The following is a 19,913-nucleotide window of genomic DNA, read 5'->3' as shown; positions in this document are numbered from 1 at the left end:
AGCCCAGTTGTTTTGTCGTTCATTTCAAAATAAAATTCTTGCAGTTTTAGATGGTTCCTCATAAAGTCCTGGGAAATAAGTTTTTCTTCTTTCTGTATTTCTTGCTGTTGCGCTTTCTCTTGAAGTAACTCTTTCATTTTGTGTGCTGTGTCATCAAACCTTTTTTCCAGCACTTTGTATTTTCCCTCCACGTGTTTGAGTTTGTCCTGCGTGCCTTTGTGCTTTATGTCCAATTCCTCCTTCTCATAAAGAATTTCTTTATTTCTTTCCAGCGCTTCATCGAAATTTCCTTGAGAGCTCCTGATTCTTTATGTTCATTTGTTGGAGGTCACACTGTAACTCCTCATTAATAGCTTCCCTGTCTTGAAGCTGCTTGGACATTTCTTTCAATTCAGCTTTTTTTTTCTTGATTTTGTTCCTCAGGAACAGAATCTGCTCTTGGGCTTGTGTACTGTTGTTAGTTTTTTAGTCCTCTGTGTTCTGAAGATTACGATCCATTTCTTTCTGTCTTTCTTGTAGTTGCTCGTTCTCATGAAGTAACTGTTCATTTCTGTCCAGTGTTTCATCAAGTTTTTGTTTAAGCTCCTGATTCACTGTGAACATTTGTTGGACTTCACAATGTAACTCCCCATTAAGAGTGTCACTGTCTTGAAGCTCTTGGCCATTTCTTTTAATTCAGCTTTGTTTTTCTTGTCTTTGTCCATCAGGTTCATAATCCTCTCCTGGGTTTGACCAAATAAAATTCCCCAGCCCTCATTAATAATCTTTATGTCAGGCTGGCGCTGCTTATTGTTAGTTTGTTGGTCCTCTGTGTTCTGAAGATTACGATCCATTTCTTTCTGTCTTTTTTGTAGTTGCTTGTTCTCCTGAAGTAACTGTTCATTTCTTACCAGTGTTTCTTCATGCCTTTTTTGGAGCACTCTGTATTTTTCCACCATGCCTTTGAGTTTGTTTTCCACGTCTCTTAGCTTTATGTTCAAGTCTTCCTTCTCAAAAAGAATTTCTTCATTTTCTTCCAGCGCTTGATTAAGCTTTTGTTGGAGCTCCTGATTATTTTTGTCCATTTGTCTACAGGAAGGAGAGTCAGTGTGAACTTTTGGTCTTTTCTGGTGTTTTCTCTGAGACATGTCGTGGTCTGTAAACAGTGACTCTGAAAACAACCCAAATGTTTCAAAATACTTCTTGGGCAAACCTTCATTTTCTTCCAGCGCTTGATTACGCTTTCGTTGGAGCCCCTGAATCATTTTTTCCATTTGTGTCAAGAGAGGAGAGTTAGTGTGAACTTTTGGTCTTTTTTGGTGTTTTCTCTGAGACATGTCGTGGTCTGTAAACTGTGACTCTGAAAACAATCCAAATGTTTCAAAATACTTCTCTGGTGAACCTTTGAAAGCTGCGAAAACAACTTCTGCAAATACAAATGCTGCAAAAATACTGACTACAAGTTATGGAAGAAATATAGTATCATCAGAATTCAAGTATTTTTAGACATTGAATTTATGACACTGAATTTTTATTCTCCAAATTTCCCTGCAAAAATATTCACCTGCAAAAATTCACCTGCAAAAAATTCACCTGCAAAAAATTCACCTGAAAAAAATTCACCTGCAAAAATTCACCTGAAAAAAATTCACCTGCAAAAATTGACCTGCAAAAATTCAACTGCAAAAGTGATGAACTTTAATGACCCAAGCCAGAGCAATCAGCACCAGATCGAGTCGAGTGGCTCTCAGCCAATTAAATTACGCTGTTTGATCACATGACACCGTTAGCCAGCAGTGTGTCTCCTAAAAGAGAGCTGTTTAAAGGTGAGTGATTAAGTTTTTCTCCTAAATAGAGATCATTACAGAACGCCTAGTCCTACTTAAAATCCCATTTATTATTATTATTTTTTTTATCATCTACTTGAACTAAGGAAAACGTTTGACTAACTCAAAGACAATTTCCACGCCTCCCCTGCCTGACTGCAGAGGCAGTTTTGAATTTAGGAGCGCCAAGATGCCAGCGGCAAACCCTGGCGGCTCTCCGGTGAGTATATATATTTTTTTATCTTCAAGTTTGTCTTTTGAAACCTTAATTTTATTTAAATCCATTGCTCACGTATAAAGTACACAGACGGGGTCTTTGCTCAACTCGTCTGAGGCGTGTCTCACTAAGCGCTACATGCTAGCATCCTGCTAACCGAGCTACCCTTTACATGCTGTGCTTTAGAAAATAGGATACTCGTTAAAAAAATACTCCGCAGATATTGATAGATAGACGAACACTGCAAATATAATGTTGGAAACGAGAACGGCCTTTGGTGAAGGGGTAAAATACACCATGAATAAAGCCATAGGGTGAATGGCTGCCATGGTTGCAGAACAGCCTGATTTAATGACAAGAATGGGGAAGAGTGAGGTGAAGTGAACCACAGCCACAAAACACGGTCAGACAAGGCGGCAAAAGGGCAGTGATCTGTCCGTCAGTATGAAGTTGGTGTGTGCTTTGGTGAACAAAAACTCCAGACTGGTAGCAGGAAGATGGGAGACTCGTGTTTCACTGGAATAGTGGTGAATTAAAACATCCTTTGTTGGGGTCATTTCGGTGTAAATGCATCCATACAGGCAAGACAGAGGCAGACTAGACAGTGAAGAAAACAAGGCAAACATTAGAAATATAAAAACGGAAATATAGGATGAGTCGGGGATGAGTTCCTGCCCCAAGTGGAGGAGTTCAAGTATCTCGGGGTCTTGTTCGCGAGTGATGGGAGAAGGGAGCCGGAGATCGACAGACGGATTGGGGCTGCAGCTGCAGTAATGCGGACGCTGCACCGGTCCGTCGTGGTGAAGAGGGAGCTGAGTGTAAAAGCGAAGCTCTCAATTCACCGGTCGATCTACGTCCCTACCCTCACCTATGGCCACGAGCTGTGGGTAGTGACCGAAAGAACGAGATCGCGGATACAAGCGGCAGAAATGAGCTTCCTCCGAAGGGTGGCTGGCCTCTCCCTTAGAGATAGGGTGAGAAGGTCGGCCATCCGGGAGGGGCTCAGAGTAGAGCAGCTGCTGCTCCACATCGAAAGGAGCCAGCTGAGGTGGTTCGGGCATCTGACAAGGATGCCCCCTGGGCGCCTCCTGGGTGAGGTGTTCCAGGCATGTCCCACCGGGAGGAGGCCCCGGGGCAGACCCAGGACACGCTGGAGAGATTATATCTCTCGGCTGGCCTGGGAACGCCTTGGTATTACCCCGGATAAGCTGGAGGAGGTGGCTGGGGAGAGGGAGGTCTGGGCCTCTTTGCTTAGGCTGCTGCCCCCGCGACCCGGCCTCGGATAAAGCGGATGAAGATGGATGGATGGAAATATAGGATTAATATAACATACAATTAGGGAAAATGTAAGGAACACAATGTAAATGATATTGTAAAGTCATTAAAACAGCATACTCTTGATTAAAAGAAACACATAATTGGGTAGGATAATAACAATAATAATGTTAAAAAACATGTACAAGATGGGTATGTATACTTGTAGCCAGAATACTATAAAGTTGTAGCATGCCAGACCATCTTGATTGAATGTAACTTCACTCCACACAAGTTTTATGGTAGACATATTCATATTGGTATCTAATAAATGATTAATTCTTAGATTTTATCGAACGTTAATTTATAAATTGTTTCTGTCTTTATGTGTTTGTTTCAGATTATGCAAGATGAAATTATTCAGTCAGCAAGACACTTGCTGCAGTTGCTGACATCATCCAACTGAACTGCTGCTGTGATGAATCAGAATACAAGGTTTACTTTAGCAAGACTTATGAGTTAATGCTACATTTAACTAAATTGTTATATATTTTTTGTGTCCAATATTGTCTCCATATGATTTTGTTTTTTGCAACATCTTGCAGAGAACAGAGTCAAGGTACCAGCTTGGTCAACCCTAAAAGACCATCTGTTCAATGACCAGGTGAAAAAGTCATAAACTAAACACTCTGCATGAGCATGGAATTTAGGATGCAACTTTATATCTTACCTGCTCTACACTCAGGGCTTGAATTACAACAACAGTCAATCACATAAAAAAATATACTTTTGGTAGTTCTGTGTCTCTGTCTCTCTCCTCCAAACCCAGATGGCTGCTGGTACTGAACCGGGTTCTGGTTCTGCTGGAGGTTTCTTCTTGTTAAAGGGGAGTTTTTCCTCTGCACTGTCACTTCATGCTGCTCAGTGTGAGGGATTGTTGAGGTTGAGTCCATATGTCCTGCGAACAACTGCTGGGCAATGACACCATGCAATCTTCTGGGATTCCTTGGATAGAAAACCTGTGAACTGCACTTGTCCTTGGTCTTCACAGCTCACCTTTTTACTGTTTATTGAATCAAAATGCTCCAGTGACATGGATTCTACATTGTAACTGATGTGATGTTCTATAAAGTGGTTTTAATAAAAAAAAAAAGGCAAAAATTAGTTTGTTTCTTTATTCAATTTTTGAACAGTGATACTCATTCAGTAAATGCAAATTATTTACATGGCAGTGCACTATAGGCATAAATCTAGACCCCTAGATAAAACATGATGGCATTATAGCAGTGACAACTCCTCCACAGCAGCAGGTGGGATTTCTTTTTTGAGGACGGCTCCTTTTACCTGTCACTACAGATGGTCTGTTTATGTTTTGATCAAGAGCCTTTTTTGGGCAGCTGAAGAGGAGAAGTCTATCTTATGGCCAACCTCTGACTGTATCTTGGTCACATTACCCAGCAAAACCCAGTATGCAGGTTCACCTGTAACAGTCCTTGTGCCACAGATCAACACTGTTGCTTCTACATTAAACAGAAGAGCAGTGACGTGGGTGCAGGTCTCCGTGACTCCGGCCTTACAGCTGGAGTGGGCGGCTTCAACCTTCCCTGTGATGCTCACAATGACCCATGGCTGCAATGCTGGTTCATTCAGTCTTTGAGAGTGCAGTACCTGAAACACACACACAAAGTTCTTGTCTTTAAATGAACTATGAGCCAAGGCTGACATAAATGTTTTATCTACTTAATCATTAATGTAACAGTGTTTAGAAAGTTAGCACATACATGTAATTTTTCATTTCTTTATGTGTCCATCTATAGAACGCTGCATGTTATATTCTAAATCTGCCTGTTCTGTCAGAAACCTGCCTGCAGAAAATGAACCTAAAGGATGTAATCACTTTCAAGATGGAGAAAGCATAAAGTGACAATTATGAATCACTTAACCCTTTAAGACCTACCATAGAACCAAGTCCGCCAGAGCTTATATTATATTTTTACATGCTGTGGAGCCATTTTTGGGAGCATTTCAAGTTGCTATACATCAATACAACCATTATAGCCCAAACTTTAATAATATGTCTGCATTAGGTGCATAGTAATTACATAAATTGCAAAAAAGTGTAATAAACTACAAAAAATTGAAAATCGTTTTTGTTTTTTTAACATATATTTCTAGTTAGAGAAATTTAAGAGGCTTATCCCTCAAAAATGTAAATACAAAAAAGTTGCAGAAACTAGTTTCCCACCACAGGAAATTTATTTTAAGTGTCTTCATAGTTTTATTTTTGAAATACACCAATTTTTATATACTGCAGGAAAAACGAAAATAAATATTATAGTGCAAATTTGCAGCATATGCATCACAATAAACTATTTCCAGCAGTGGAATATGAGTCCTAAGCATCCCAGAAACGACACAGAAAGTCATGAAATCAAACATAACTTTTAAAAACACAAGTATAAGCTCATGAGGTACGATGGTAAAAAAAACTACATTTCCGCAAAATGACATCACTTCCGGTTTCGGGCAGGTCATGCGGTCATGTGATAGTTCACGCTGATGGACGTAGGAAGTGTTACAAACAGCTGATTGGATCGGCGAAGCGTGTTTCTGGAATATCATGTTTTTGTTGCTGCAAGTGATTTTTATGCAGTTTTTGCAAAGCTATATGTGGAAGGAAACTGTGACCTAGGACAAGCTGATGGCATAAGATGTAAGTACAACTCCTCCAGTTTCATATGCAAAAAAAATTATTGCGCTAGCTTACGTGGTTGCAGAGCTACCGGGATTTAAAAATAGTTACGCAAAACAGAGCGTGCCCGCTCCGATCGGCTGTAAAGGGTTAATATGATAAGGAGATTCTGCAGGTCATTAATCAATGTATAAAATTAAAATAAAATGCATTTTTAGTGACACAAGATACAAATATGGAAGCAAGATGTATAATCGCTCAGTTTGGGGAAATTGTGGGTAGCCTGCAAGAGCCTCAACTTCTCCATACCCACAATATGCAACAAATGGGCACAGCTGATCTTCAACAGTGGAACATCGGCCAGTTACTTCCAACTTTAACGCAGCTTGTAGTCTTGGAGAGCAGCACACCAAAACTGCATGCACAACTACTGCTAACAGTGGAAACGGATTAAGAAATCCATGCAAACAGATTCATAAACCGAAAGAATATTATTTTACAGGATTAACCCTCCTGCCAATCTTTAAAAAACTCACACCCATCACCCTAGGGACCATTCTCAGCCACGCCATAAAAAGACCATATATCCATATCTTATTCCACTTTAAATTAGCCAACCTTGTAAAACTACTTCTCCCTGAAATATTCATGTAAAGTTTTAATTATATTTTCGTTGTTTTAACCCTTCAAATCCCAGTGTTATTACATGAGCGCCCTGTGTTATAAGCCCCAAAAACCAAAAAACGAAACTAAATATTTCCACAAAAAACCAGTTGAAGTAATATGTGATTGTCATTATAAGTAGGCCTTTAGATGGACCAAAGATTGGCACCAACATACATTTTGACCTGCCATTATTTTTTTGCATTTTTTTTGCAATTTAAAAATTAAAACTTCAAGGCCCTGAGTCTTCATTGACATCCAAGAAAAGAAGAAAAAATAAAATCATATGATGATAATTTGGGGTTGAAAAATAGCATTTATAATGGAAGTCAATGGGCAGAAAATGGTCCCCAGGGTGATGGGTGTGGGGATTTCTGCTGCTCAGCCATTTTAGGCTGATTTAAGGAATTCACACTGGAATATTAACATTGACAGGTAAAAACTATCCTGTGGCAAGTTTGGTTATATTCCACTGAACACAGTGGAAATGGCAGCCATTTAACACATAGCAGTGGCACAAAAAGGTCCCAAGAAGGCAGGAAGGTTAATGATCATATCAGCCGCTGGCTGATCACAAACCCTGAGGGTGTATACGAGAAGCAGAAGAAGCAGAGGGAATATCCCGTTTAAGTTTAGATAGTATTTGTAAAGATATTGACCATATCCTTTTCTGAAAGTGTGGATATAATGGATGGGGTAAGGTACTGACATGCTACAACTTTATAGTTGTTAAATTCTTGTACATGTTTTTTTTTAGTTTTTTTTAATTATTAATTATTATCCTACCCAATTATGTGTTTCTTTTAATCAGAGTATGCTGTTTTAATGACTTTACAATATCATTTACATTGTGTTCCTTACATTTTCCCTAATTGTATGTTATATTAATCCTATATTTCCATCCATCCATCTTCATCCGCTTTATCCGAGGCCGGGTCGCGGGGGCAGCAGCCTAAGCAAAGAGGCCCAGACCTCCCTCTCCCCAGCCACCTCCTCCAGCTTATCCGGGGTAATACCAAGGCGTTCCCAGGCCAGCCGAGAGATATAATCTCTCCAGCGTGTCCTGGGTCTGCCCCGGGGCCTCCTCCCGGTGGGACATGCCTGGAACACCTCACCCAGGAGGCGCCCAGGGGGCATCCTTGTCAGATGCCCGAACCACCTCAGCTGGCTCCTTTCGATGTGGAGCAGCAGCTGCTCTACTCTGAGCCCCTCCCGGATGGCCGACCTTCTCACCCTATCTCTAAGGGAGAGGCCAGCCACCCTTCGGAGGAAGCTCATTTCTGCCGCTTGTATCCGCGATCTCGTTCTTTCGGTCACTACCCACAGCTCGTGGCCATAGGTGAGGGTAGGGACGTAGATCGACCGGTGAATTGAGAGCTTCGCTTTTACACTCAGCTCCCTCTTCACCACGACGGACCGGTGCAGCGTCCGCATTACTGCAGCTGCAGCCCCAATCCGTCTGTCGATCTCCGGCTCCCTTCTCCCATCACTCGCGAACAAGACCCCGAGATACTTGAACTCCTCCACTTGGGGCAGGAACTCATCCCCGACTCATCCTATATTTCCGTTTTTATATTTCTAATGTTTGCCTTGTTTTCTTCACTGTCTAGTCTGCCTCTGTCTTGCCTGTATGGATGCATTTACACCGAAATGTCCCCAACAAAGGATGTTTTAATTCACCACTATTCCAGTGAAACACGAGTCTCCCATCTTCCTGCTACCAGTCTGGAGTTTTTGTTCACCAAAGCACACACCAACTTCATACTGACGGACAGATCACTGCCCTTTTGCCGCCTTGTCTGACCGTGTTTTGTGGCTGTGGTTCACTTCACCTCACTCTTCCCCATTCTTGTCATTAAATCAGGCTGTTCTGCAACCATGGCAGCCATTCACCCTATGGCTTTATTCATGGTGTATTTTACCCCTTCACCAAAGGCCGTTCTCGTTTCCAACATTATATTTGCAGTGTTCGTCTATCTATCAATATCTGCGGAGTATTTTTTTAACGAGTATCCTATTTTCTAAAGCACAGCATGTAAAGGGTAGCTCGGTTAGCAGGATGCTAGCATGTAGCGCTTAGTGAGACACGCCTCAGACGAGTTGAGCAAAGACCCCGTCTGTGTACTTTATACGTGAGCAATGGATTTAAATAAAATTAAGGTTTCAAAAGACAAACTTGAAGATAAAAAAATATATATACTCACCGGAGAGCCGCCAGGGTTTGCCGCTGGCATCTTGGCGCTCCTAAATTCAAAACTGCCTCTGCAGTCAGGCAGGGGAGGCGTGGAAATTGTCTTTGAGTTAGTCAAACGTTTTCCTTAGTTCGAGTAGATGATAAAAAAAAAAAAATAATAAATGGGATTTTAAGTAGGACTAGGCGTTCTGTAATGATCTCTATTTAGGAGAAAAACTTAATCACTCACCTTTAAACAGCTCTCTTTTAGGAGACACACTGCTGGCTAACGGTGTCATGTGATCAAACAGCGTAATTTAATTGGCTGAGAGCCACTCGACTCGATCTGGTGCTGATTGCTCTGGCTTGGGTCATTAAAGTTCATCACTTTTGCAGTTGAATTTTTGCAGGTCAATTTTTTTCAGGTGAATTTTTGCAGGTGAATTTTTTTCAGGTGAATTTTTTGCAGGTGAATTTTTGCAGGTGAATTTTTGCAGGTGAATATTTTTGCAGGGAAATTTGGAGGATAAAAATTCAGTGTCATAAATTCAATGTCTAAAAATACTTGAATTCTGATGATACTATATTTCTTCCATAACAAGCTGTTGCCGTTCTACCCTATTTAAAGAAAATCTTCAAAGGTCAGGTCACAGTCCCAAAGTCTTTCCGGGTGCAAAGTTTTTTGCGCCCGGAGCGGTGCAAAAGAAAGAAAAAACTCAAAATATTATCACATATTTGCACAAGTGCTCTAATGTTTTCGGAGTTGCCTGTTACCCACCAGCTGACCACATAGCTGGACTGGCCATTGGGCCTATGGTGATTTTTCATTTTTATGTTTATTTTTGTAACGGTATAAACAATGAAAGGTGGTGGATTAGCCAATTGGTTATGATCAACTCTGGGCTGGACCAATAACAATACATCAATATTGAGAGGAAAAGGAACGCGATTTGTCCCGTACTTCAGCTATAATGAAAAAAAGACAAAGCTGGAGTTATTCTGTCTTTACGTTGCACAGCTGCTTCTTCTCCCCTCATTCTCTCTCCCTCCCTCTCCTGTTGCTACTTCAGTCATGAAACTGATGAATGATCAGCTGATCGTCTCTCTTGTTTGTTTATCTCTCACTTTGCGCCAGAAACAGGAAACCAGCGGATGTTGTGCTAAACAACAACAGCACGTTCAAGTTTGATAAGCTGTTATTAGAATTTATTTAAGATTAATTTCTAGTTTGAGCTGATGTTTGCTGGAGCCACAACTGTAAAAGCTGCTGCTCATGATATCGGTTTGGAAACATGAAGGTGATACATATATACCAACAAGACAGTGTACATCACTGTCACAACAGCGTTTGTTTTAGTTCAAAAGCTTTATGGTCTTTCTACAGAGCCCTGCAAGGGACATGGGAGAAAAAAAAAATTATGATGAACTTCTGCGAGATCTCGCAAAACTAACTCGGGATCTCGCAAAAGTCCGTCTTAATTTTTTTTTCTCCCATGTCCCTTGCAGGGCTCCGTATTTTTCCTATAATACTTGGTGGTGTAGTCGGTGATTTTTTTGTCAGTTCAGCCTTATATATTATGTTTAACCTGAGTGACCACCCGGTCATCTGGTGGGTAACAGGCATCTCCGAAAACGTTAGAGCACTTATGGAACTATGTGATGTCTTGATAAATCCAGCAGATATTTGAAGTTTACACAGCACCATTCTCGCATGAAAATATCTTAAAAGTTTATTTTGTGACCCAGAAAGAATAATATTTCAAACTCCGCCACTCTGTGTTCCTCCGCCACTGCCTCGTTTGAGTTTTGGACGAAATGGATTCTGGGATATTTCGTCATTTCGAACTGATTGGAGACCAGAACAGCCAATCAGATTTTTTTGCATCCAAGTCTGTGATTGGCTGGTTTTGTGGCACAAATATAACGGCGTAGGCAAGGGCAGAAATGTTGAGAGTGCAAGCAACACATTGCGAGTGAGCGCAAATACAAAAACTGAGCGAGAGGGGCTGCTATTGTGTGTATGTATGGATAATAGCAAACACTGAAATACATTTTTCGCACGCAGCAATGAATTTTGTTCACTCAAATTCAGCTTTTCTTCGCTCAAAATAAATTTCTCCTCAAAATGCAACACTTGCACCTGCCAACCTTTTTTACTTGTGCTCAATTTTTTTTTTACGTGCGCTCAGAATAGTGGCACAAAAATAACGCGATCACAGGGGCTGTAGTTACACTCGCAGTAGCACAGCGGGAAAGAGAGAGAGAAAGAGAACCAGGGACAACGTCACATTAGAAAAGTATAGTAATCATCCACAATTATTTTCAGTTGCAGATGATAAAGGATTCAGAAAGTTTATTCATGCAGGCCCATTTGACAGAGAATATGCATGTTCTTTTTGTTTTCATATTTTTATATTTAATTGTGTTGTGGTTTGCAGTGTTTTGTGTTGTTTCACTTTAAATATGTTTAAAAGGAAAAAGCTGAAAATTTAAATAGTTAAAAGTTGAACTGTGAATAGTTGTTTTTTGCATTATATGATTTATTTATTACATTTTATGTGGAGTGAATAAATAAAAGTATATTTACGGAGGCCCCTAGAGACAAAGCACGTACAAACTTCAAAACACGTACGAACTCTGAAGCACGTACAAACCCCGAAGCACGTACAAACTCCAAAACACGCAAAAACTCAGAAGCACGTAAAAACTCAGAAGCACGTAAAAACTCCAAAACACGTACAGAACACAACAGAAGTGCTCCAGAATGCTAGGCGCAGTGTTGAGCTTTTGTTACCTTGTGGCTACACAAGCCAGCAAGTACCAATGACCGGATTTGGTGTGTGGTAGTAACAAGTAAATGAACATTTTTTTTAAAATTATTTGAATATATATGAGTGCTTGTGTATAAATACACAAACCATACACATATGCTTTCAATTGTGTAATTTAAGTGATCTAGGTAGCTCTGTTTTGGAAGTTCAGTTAACGCTAGAAATGTGGTTTGGAATTTGTACGTGGTTTTTGGAGTTTGTACGTGCTTTGTCTCTAGGGGCTACTGCATATATTTATATATAAAATTTATATAAATAAAACCACTTTTTTTTTACATTATTAATTCCTTTTGTGCGTAATTTTATATTATTGTTAATAATAAATTAATTAAAGCAACAAAACAACCTGAAGAGCTTGTTGGGAGCCAAAAGAGCCAGCTCTTTTTAGTGAGCCGAACCGAAAGAGCCGGTTCTCTAAAAAGAGCTGGAAATCCCATCACTAGTGGTGACTTGTGTGGACTTGGCACAGCTAAATATCCCAGAATGCAATTGTCCAAAACAAATGTGTTGTTTAAATCAGAGACTGCACTTGTGAAAGAACAATAAATATTTTTTATTTTGATTATGTAAGTAATGTAAGTACCAAACAAACTTGTGGTAGGCCTAAACTTATTTTCAGAATAATTAAATCTGAGACTTTGTTTAATTGTAAGATTATAACAGTGATGGCAATATAATTGTTATTCAGCAGAACAGTGTCCAGTATGTTGGCTGTTATACTTTTTTGCATCTGAAAATAAAAGTTGGGCAGATTTTAAAATCATTACAAAAAGTGTTGTTAATTATTTTTAATTATATTCAGGTTACCACAAATTGTTTTTTCGTTTAGTTAAACTTGAAATGTTTGTCAGCAGGTAAACAATTAGTATTGTACAGTCAGAAATATCAAGTTATTCTTAATACTGCAGACTTGCAATGAATACGTTGAATAAGTTGTCCTTTACTCAGTGTTTTTTGAGGCAACGAGTTTGCATATTTTTTTGAGTTCAAGAAACAAAATAGGTTTTTACTCTGTACTCAAAGTGAATAAGTTGCCTTAACTTAGTCATCTTAAGTAAACTTTACTCATTTTTTTTTTGATGCAACGTGTTTGAGTAGTTTTTTTGAGTTCAGGGAACTAACGAGGTTGGACAGTGTACTCAAAATGAGTAATGCTGGGCTTACACTGTGCGATTTTTGGCCCATTTTGAGACGATTTTTGAGTCGTGCGACCGATTTGGCGATCGGCCCGATTTTGGCCTTCATCGTGCGTTGTGCATCGTGTAGTATACGTGGGTTAACGAGACGCGATTAACACCACACGACCAGCTCCCGATCATCAATCGCTTGGTCGGGAGGATTTCAAACCTGTTTGAAATCCTCCCGACCGTCGTGAGGGTGTCACCGCAGTTTCTCACACTGCGCACGTGCAAACACAAATGTCAGCGAAAAAGACGGAGCAGCACGGCTGTGCAGCCTGTGATCTGGACACAAGCGATGGAGGCACTTGTAGAACTATGGCAAGCTCATCCGAGCCTTTTCGATGTGGCCTCACAAAATTATCACGACCACAACAACCGTGAAAATAGTTGGATCTACACTGCTGCTCAATCACAGCTGCCTGGTCAATGTTTTTCATTAGCAAATTAGCAAAGTTGATGATGGTGGTGTGTGTGTCTGTGTGAGTGAAAGACAGAGAGGGAGAGCGAGCGACAGAATTTCTGTTATAACCTTCATTTTATGTACGCACAGTAGGGCTGCTCAATTAATCGAATTTTAATCACGATTACGATCTGGGCTTTCAACGATCATTAAAAATGACTGAGCCGATTATTAGTGATGTGCGGATCAATCCTGAAATATCGATTCCTCCGATACCAGTCATTTACGTTCTAGAATCGATTCTCACATTAAAATATCGATATTTTTTAGTAATTTAGGGTAAATTTGTAGTTTATCATTAACAGCAACACAGTGGAAAGAAACTATAACATTCGGATTGTCTACATTCAAAGGAACTACTTCCTCTTCCGCCTTTCATAGTCATGTGCGAAATACGGCTGTATAAATGTCTCGCAGCCCCTTGGTGCGCGCACTCACAACAATGGCAGAGCGTAATTGTGCGGACGTATTTTACCTCCACAAACAGCTGAGACATGGTTTGCAATACATGTGGCAAAAAAGTGCTCCAACAGTGAGGTGTGGTGGCTATACTTTCCCAACCTTGAGACCTCAGAATTAGGGAGACATTCAAAAGGGCTGTTGGGGGGGTGATAAATACATTTTACAGGGTTTATTTATCGGATAAAATACGTTAAATGTCACCGTTATTATTAGCCGGCCCGGAAACAGCGGGGGTGTCGAAATTCAGAGGCTGCTTCCACCTGAGGACCCGCCCTTCGCGGTCTAAAGAAAGCCGGGTAGTACGTCATGAGTTCCCTCGGTGGAGTGAAACTGCCGTCTGCTCCTTGCTATCTAAAATATAACCGGGCGCTGGCGTAAACTCTCGACCGTCTCACACTTTGTTTAATTAGTTTTCTGTTTGATGTTTATTCAGCTGTGTGAAAACCCCGGAGGAACCCTCCCGAGGGATTAATAAAGTTAAATTTAATTTAATCTAATCTAATAACTTTAATCTCAGCCAAACCGATTTACTCACGAACAAATAAAACACTGAAAAAGCCAAACAATAACATTTTTAAGTTATCAAAGTGACTTATATATCATGTTTAACCCGAGTGGTGAAAGACCGCGGGGGTTTGAAGACGATGTGTCGATCGGCTCAGATATTTGAAGTTTACACAGCTACATTCTCACCTGAAAATATGTTAAAAGTTTTGTTTTTGTTTTTTGCGACCCAGAAAGAGAAATAAGAGTAATATTAAAACTAAGTTGCTGCCGCCATTGTTGTAAACTGGAATTGGCTGGGCCGTGCTATGAATTCTGCAATATGGTTTTTCAATTTTGTTGTCCAGGTGGAAATTTGGGAGAATGGTGGCTCCGGGATTCTCCCGGAAAAATCGGGAGGGTTGGCATGTATGGTTGTGGCAACATCACTAACCTTGTCAAACACCTCAGAGTAAATCATATCACAGAATATGAGGCGCGTATGTTGAGACGAACTGAAGAGGAGGAGAGGGACAGGTGCTGCTAGGGCGAGACAGACCTCTCTCATGGAGTCCTTTAGTGCTGCAGGCAGGCAAGGTGTTCAAATAGCGCACAACTTCAGTTTTTTTTATTTCTACATGATAATTCTGCATTATTAAGTGATAAGAACAAGTAATCTGATATCCTGTAATCATTATGATGCTATAATTTGAGATACAATAAATAAAATACGTTTTTGTATAAAGTATCGGTATCGGATCAGTATCGTCGATACCACCCTGAATATTACTTGGTATTGGATCGGAAAGGAAATCAGTGGTATCGCACATCACTACCGATTATTAGCCCCTCCCTCATTTATCCGCGACACCTTAAAGGCCGGTCCGTGAAAATATTGTCGGGCATAAACCGGATCGTGGCGCAAAAAAGGTTGGAGACCGCTGATTAAGAGGACCCGAGGGAAGCTCGGAAAGCTAAGCAGAAGTTATTTGGAGAGTGACTGCCGTTGGTTGAAAAGAGAGTTTAAAAAAAAACTTCAGTGGTGTTGCACACTATTTTATATTATTTTTTTAAAGTCATTGTTAACCCTTTAAAGCCGGTCAGAGCAGCACGCTCCGTTTTGCGTAACTATTGTTAAATCCCTGTAGAACCTGAACCACGTAAGCTAGCGCAATAATTTGTTTTGCATATGAAACCGGAGGAGTTGTACTTACATCTGATGCCATCAGCTTGTCCTCGGTCACGGTTTCCTTCCACATATAGCTTTGCAAAAATTGCATAAAAAGCGCTTGCAGGAACAAAAACATAATATTCCAGAAACACGTTTTGCCGATCCGATCAGCTGTTCGTAACACTTCCCACAGTGAAATGATGCACATGCTGTTTTCTTTGCAAATTTGCATCATAGGATTGTTTTTTGTTTTTCCTGCAGTATATAAAAATTGGTGTATCTCCAAAATAAAACTATGAAGACACTCAAAATAAATTTCCTGTTGTTGTAAACTATTTTTTGCAACTTTATTGTATTTAAAGTTTTGAGGGATAAACCTCTTAAATTTCTCCAAGTAGAAATATATGTAAACAAAACAAAAGCGATTTTCAATTTTTTTTGTAGTTTATTGCACTTTTTTGCAATTTATGTAATTACTATGGACTTAATGCATACATATTATTAAAATATGGGCTATAACAGTTGTATTGATGTATAGCAACTTGAAATGCTCCCACAAATGGCACTACAGCATGTAAAAAAATAATATAAGCTCTGGTGGACTTGGTTCTATAGTAGGTCTTAAAGGGTTAAATAAATATCGTCAAATAATCGTGATTATCATTTTTGCCATAATCGAGCAGCCCTAACGCACAGTGTGAGCACTCGGGTTGCATCAGAGCATCGGGTCGTATAGTGTGAGACCCTGCATCGTGACCTATGAACTTCTAACCCCTGCGAGTCAATTGTACAGTTTGAACAGGAGCTGAATCGCGCGACTGAAAAAAATCGCACAGTGTAAGCCCAGCTTTAGTTGCCCTAACTTAATAATTTTTAAGTAAAATTTACTCAATTTTTTTGAGTTCTGGGAACTAATAATAATAATAATACTAATAATGGATTGCATTTATATAGCGCTTTTCGGGACCCTCAAAGCGCTTTACAATACCACTATTCATTCACTCTCACATTGATACACTGGTGAAGGCAAGCTACAGTTGTAGCCACAGCTGCCCTGGGGCAGACTGACAGAAGCGAGGCTGCCATATCGCGCCATCGGCCCCTCTGGCTAACTAATGAGGCTGTACAGTGTACTCAAAATGGGTAAGTTGCCTTAGCTTAATCATCTTAAGTTAAACTTTACTCAATTTTTTTGAGGCAACAAGTTTGCATACTCCAGGTCGGGGATGAGTTCGTGCCCCAAGTGGAGGAGTTCAAGTATCTCGGGGTCTTGTTCGCGAGTGATGGGAGAAGGGAGCCGGAGATCGACAGACGGATTGGGGCTGCAGCTGCAGTAATGCAGACACTGCACCGGTCCGTCGTGGTGAAGAGGGAGCTGAGTGTAAAGGCGAAGCTCTCAATTTACCGGTCGATCTACGTCCCTACCCTCACCTATGGCCACGAGCTGTGGGTAGTGACCGAAAGAACGAGATTGCGGATACAAGCGGCAGAAATGAGCTTCCTCCGAAGGGTGGCTGGCCTCTCCCTTAGAGATAGGGTGAGAAGTTCGGCCATCTGGGAGGGGCTCAGAGTAGAGCAGCTGCTGCTCCACATCGAAAGGAGCCAGCTGAGGTGGTTCGGGCATCTGACAAGGATGCCCCCTGGGCGCTTCCTGGGTGAGGTGTTCCAGGCATGTCCCACCGGGAGGAGGCCCCGGGGCAGACCCAGGACACGCTGGACAGATTATATCTCTCGGCTGGCCTGGGAACGCCTTGGTATTCCCCCGGATAAGCTGGAGGAGGTGGCTGGGGAGAGGGAGGTCTGGGCCTCTTTGCTTAGGCTGCTGCCCCCGCGACCCGGCCTCGGATAAAGCGGATGAAGATGGATGGATGGAAGTTTGCATAGTTTTTTTGAGTTCTATGAACTAATTATATTTTACAGTGTAACTAAGAAACTTTTGAAAGAAATAGTCTTATAATTGTGTAATTGACCGGTTTGTGAATCGAGTCTGGTTCTAAGGTCTCGCGCCATCCAGGCAGCACACGCAAGGTTGATTGTTGCAGTTATAATTGGTATGGCTGTAATTGACACAGGTAATGATAAGTGTATGAACCATATACTGGGCCTCGCGCAAATATATCTATATGTATATATATATATTTGATTCAGGTATGTTGACCCAGGGTGATATCTAAAACCCACAGGACACCGGCCCTTGAGGCCTGGAGTTCCCCACCCCTGCCTTAGAACTATGGTAAAATGGTAAATGGCCTGTATTTATATAGCGCTTTACTAGGCCCTAAGGACCCCAAAGCGCTTTACATATCCAGTCATCCACCCATTCACACACTGGTGAGGGCAGCTACATTGTAGCCACAGCCACCCTGGGGCGCACTGACAGAGGCAAGGCTGCTGGACACTGGCGCCACCGGGCCCTCTGACCACCACCAGTAGGCAACGGGTGAAGTGTCTTGCCCAAGGACACAACGACTGAGACTGTTCGAGCCGGGGCTCGAACCAGCAACCTTCCGATTACAAGGCAAACTCCCAACTCTTGAGCCACGATTGCCCCGCTAGACTCGATTGACAAAATTTATAGTAGCGTATTTGTAGGAGAGCTATTCAGTCTTTGCATTCATGTTCTTCTAGTTCCGTGGTCCCCTGGTTCACTATGGCCGAGAACCAAGTGATTCTGCAGATCCACTTTGCCCACAATAAAACCACACAAAAACAGAAATAGATATATATGAAAAGGAAAAAACAAACAAACACACTTGGCTTTCAATTATAAACTTGCAGTTTATTTCTACTGATGGATGTTTTAGGCATCTACAAATACTGTGTTAGATTCCCGTGTCACAAAATGTTGGAATTCTGCTTTAATGTAGTCATTTGACTGATGCGATATTCACTCTAGTCTTCCCAAGGGACATTATCTCACACATGACATATTTTAAGTGAAGTAAAAGTCTGATCTATAGTTCAGTCATCTGGCAGTGAGTGCAGATTAAAACAAGTAACAAGTACAAGTAACAACCCTGCATCCTCTTTCAGTCTGGCATAGCTGAGGTCACAAATTATTAACAGTCACATACGGTAGATGAATACTGTAGGCAGGTGAGGCACAAGTTGTAAATGTCTGGTATGGTCATAGGGATGGGGGCCGAGGATTACTTAGTGACAATGAAAATATCCTTTATGGTTTTTCCTCCGCAGCAAACATATGGTGGAGTGCAAGTTTTATGAGACACTATACCGAACTGAACGGGCATGGTCCTGCCTTGCTGTTGGCTGTAGACTGAAAAAAAACCCATTACAGTCTGAGAGCGGTCTCTGTAAAAGAATTACGTTTTTTTTTTCTTTTTTCTTTTTCTGGTGGAAATCGAGGCAAAACTTTGTAATAGGTGAAGATAATTTAGTGGAACAACTCAGTGAAATCTGACCTTTTACACAAAGTAGTGAACACTGTGATGACAAAACTTGTTTGGAAGTGTTTCTAAATTGTCAGACTTTCAAAGACTGATACAAAGTGAGGGGACAACACAAGCTGAGATACAAATAAAGCAATCCACTAACAAATAAAACGTGGGAAAAACTCCCCTAAACTAAAGAAAAAATAATTATCAGGTAGAGCACACTGGCTCAGGCGTAGCTCAGATTCTGAATGTGGTCTCAGACTATTGTTGTCATGAAGGTGACAGGATGATGTTCCCTATGTAAATTTCTAATTTTAACGCAAGCCTTTCTACATTGCTAGCACTATACATGCTCGACAATGCATGCAAAAATATTAGAAAATGGTCGAGTAGATGCTTTGAATACACCTGGTACTAATAAAATACTAGACTTTTCACACCAAAACTAAAGCACAAAGTTTGTGACTTTCCCCACAGCGCGACAGAAAACCATGCCTCTAAATTGAAGTCTTACGGTATCCAGATAAGATGGCTATGTTATTTTTAAAAAGTACAAAAGTAATATTGCTTTTTTTCATGTTTTAATAGACATATTTTACATGGTCTACTGGGCCTGGCTTACTTTGGAATCAACCTCAAGTAATCATTAGAGGAAGTGGACTGACATCATTTCAAGTAAGCTCTCACTCTGCAGGCTTACTTGTTGTTCCTAGAGTATTTAAAAGTAGAATGGGAGGGAGAGCCTTCAGTTTTCAGGCCTTTCTTCTGTGGAACCAGCTTCCAGTTTGGATTCGGGAGACAGACACTATCTCTACTTTCAAGATTAGGCTTAAAACTTTCCTTTTTGTTAAAGCATATAGTTAGGGCTGGATCAGGTGACCCTGAATCCTCCCTTAGTCATGCTGCAATAGACGTAGGCTGCCGGGGATTCCCATGATGCATTGAGTTTTTCCTTTCCAGTCATCTTTCTCACTCACTATGTGTTAATAGACCTCTCTGCATTGAATCATATCTGTTATTAACCTCTGTCTTTTATCCTGTCTTCCTTCTCTCATCCCAACCGGTTGCAGCAGATGGCCGCCCCTCCCTTAGCCTGGTTCTGCCGGAGGTTTCTTCCTGTTAAAAG

The 19,913-nt window shown here is 40.9% G+C and overlaps 2 long non-coding RNA genes across 3 annotated transcripts; one reads left to right on the top strand and one right to left on the bottom strand.

The window, feature by feature from the left end:
* Window positions 1–1,599: 1,599 nt before the first annotated feature.
* LOC308404343 lies at window positions 1,600–4,421 on the top strand. 2 transcript variants are annotated; one of them, XR_013973103.1, is made up of 4 exons: window positions 1,600–1,805; window positions 1,913–2,025; window positions 3,677–3,771; window positions 3,882–4,421. It is a non-coding gene; the product is annotated as an uncharacterized lncRNA (long non-coding RNA). The 2 variants fall into 2 exon arrangements; XR_013973104.1 differs by having other exon boundaries at window positions 3,677–3,794.
* A 173-nt stretch (window positions 4,422–4,594) lies between these two features.
* Window positions 4,595–9,105, bottom strand: LOC308404342. The gene is made up of 3 exons (XR_013973102.1): window positions 9,055–9,105; window positions 8,836–8,948; window positions 4,595–4,944 (listed from the first exon to the last, which is right to left on the bottom strand). It is a non-coding gene; the product is annotated as an uncharacterized lncRNA (long non-coding RNA).
* Window positions 9,106–19,913: the final 10,808 nt, after the last annotated feature.

This window comes from Rhamphochromis sp. 'chilingali' (genome assembly GCF_963969265.1).
Source record: "Rhamphochromis sp. 'chilingali' genome assembly, chromosome: 10".
Lineage (NCBI taxonomy): Eukaryota > Metazoa > Chordata > Actinopteri > Cichliformes > Cichlidae > Rhamphochromis > Rhamphochromis sp. 'chilingali'.
This window is presented reverse-complemented; position numbering and strand designations above follow the sequence as displayed.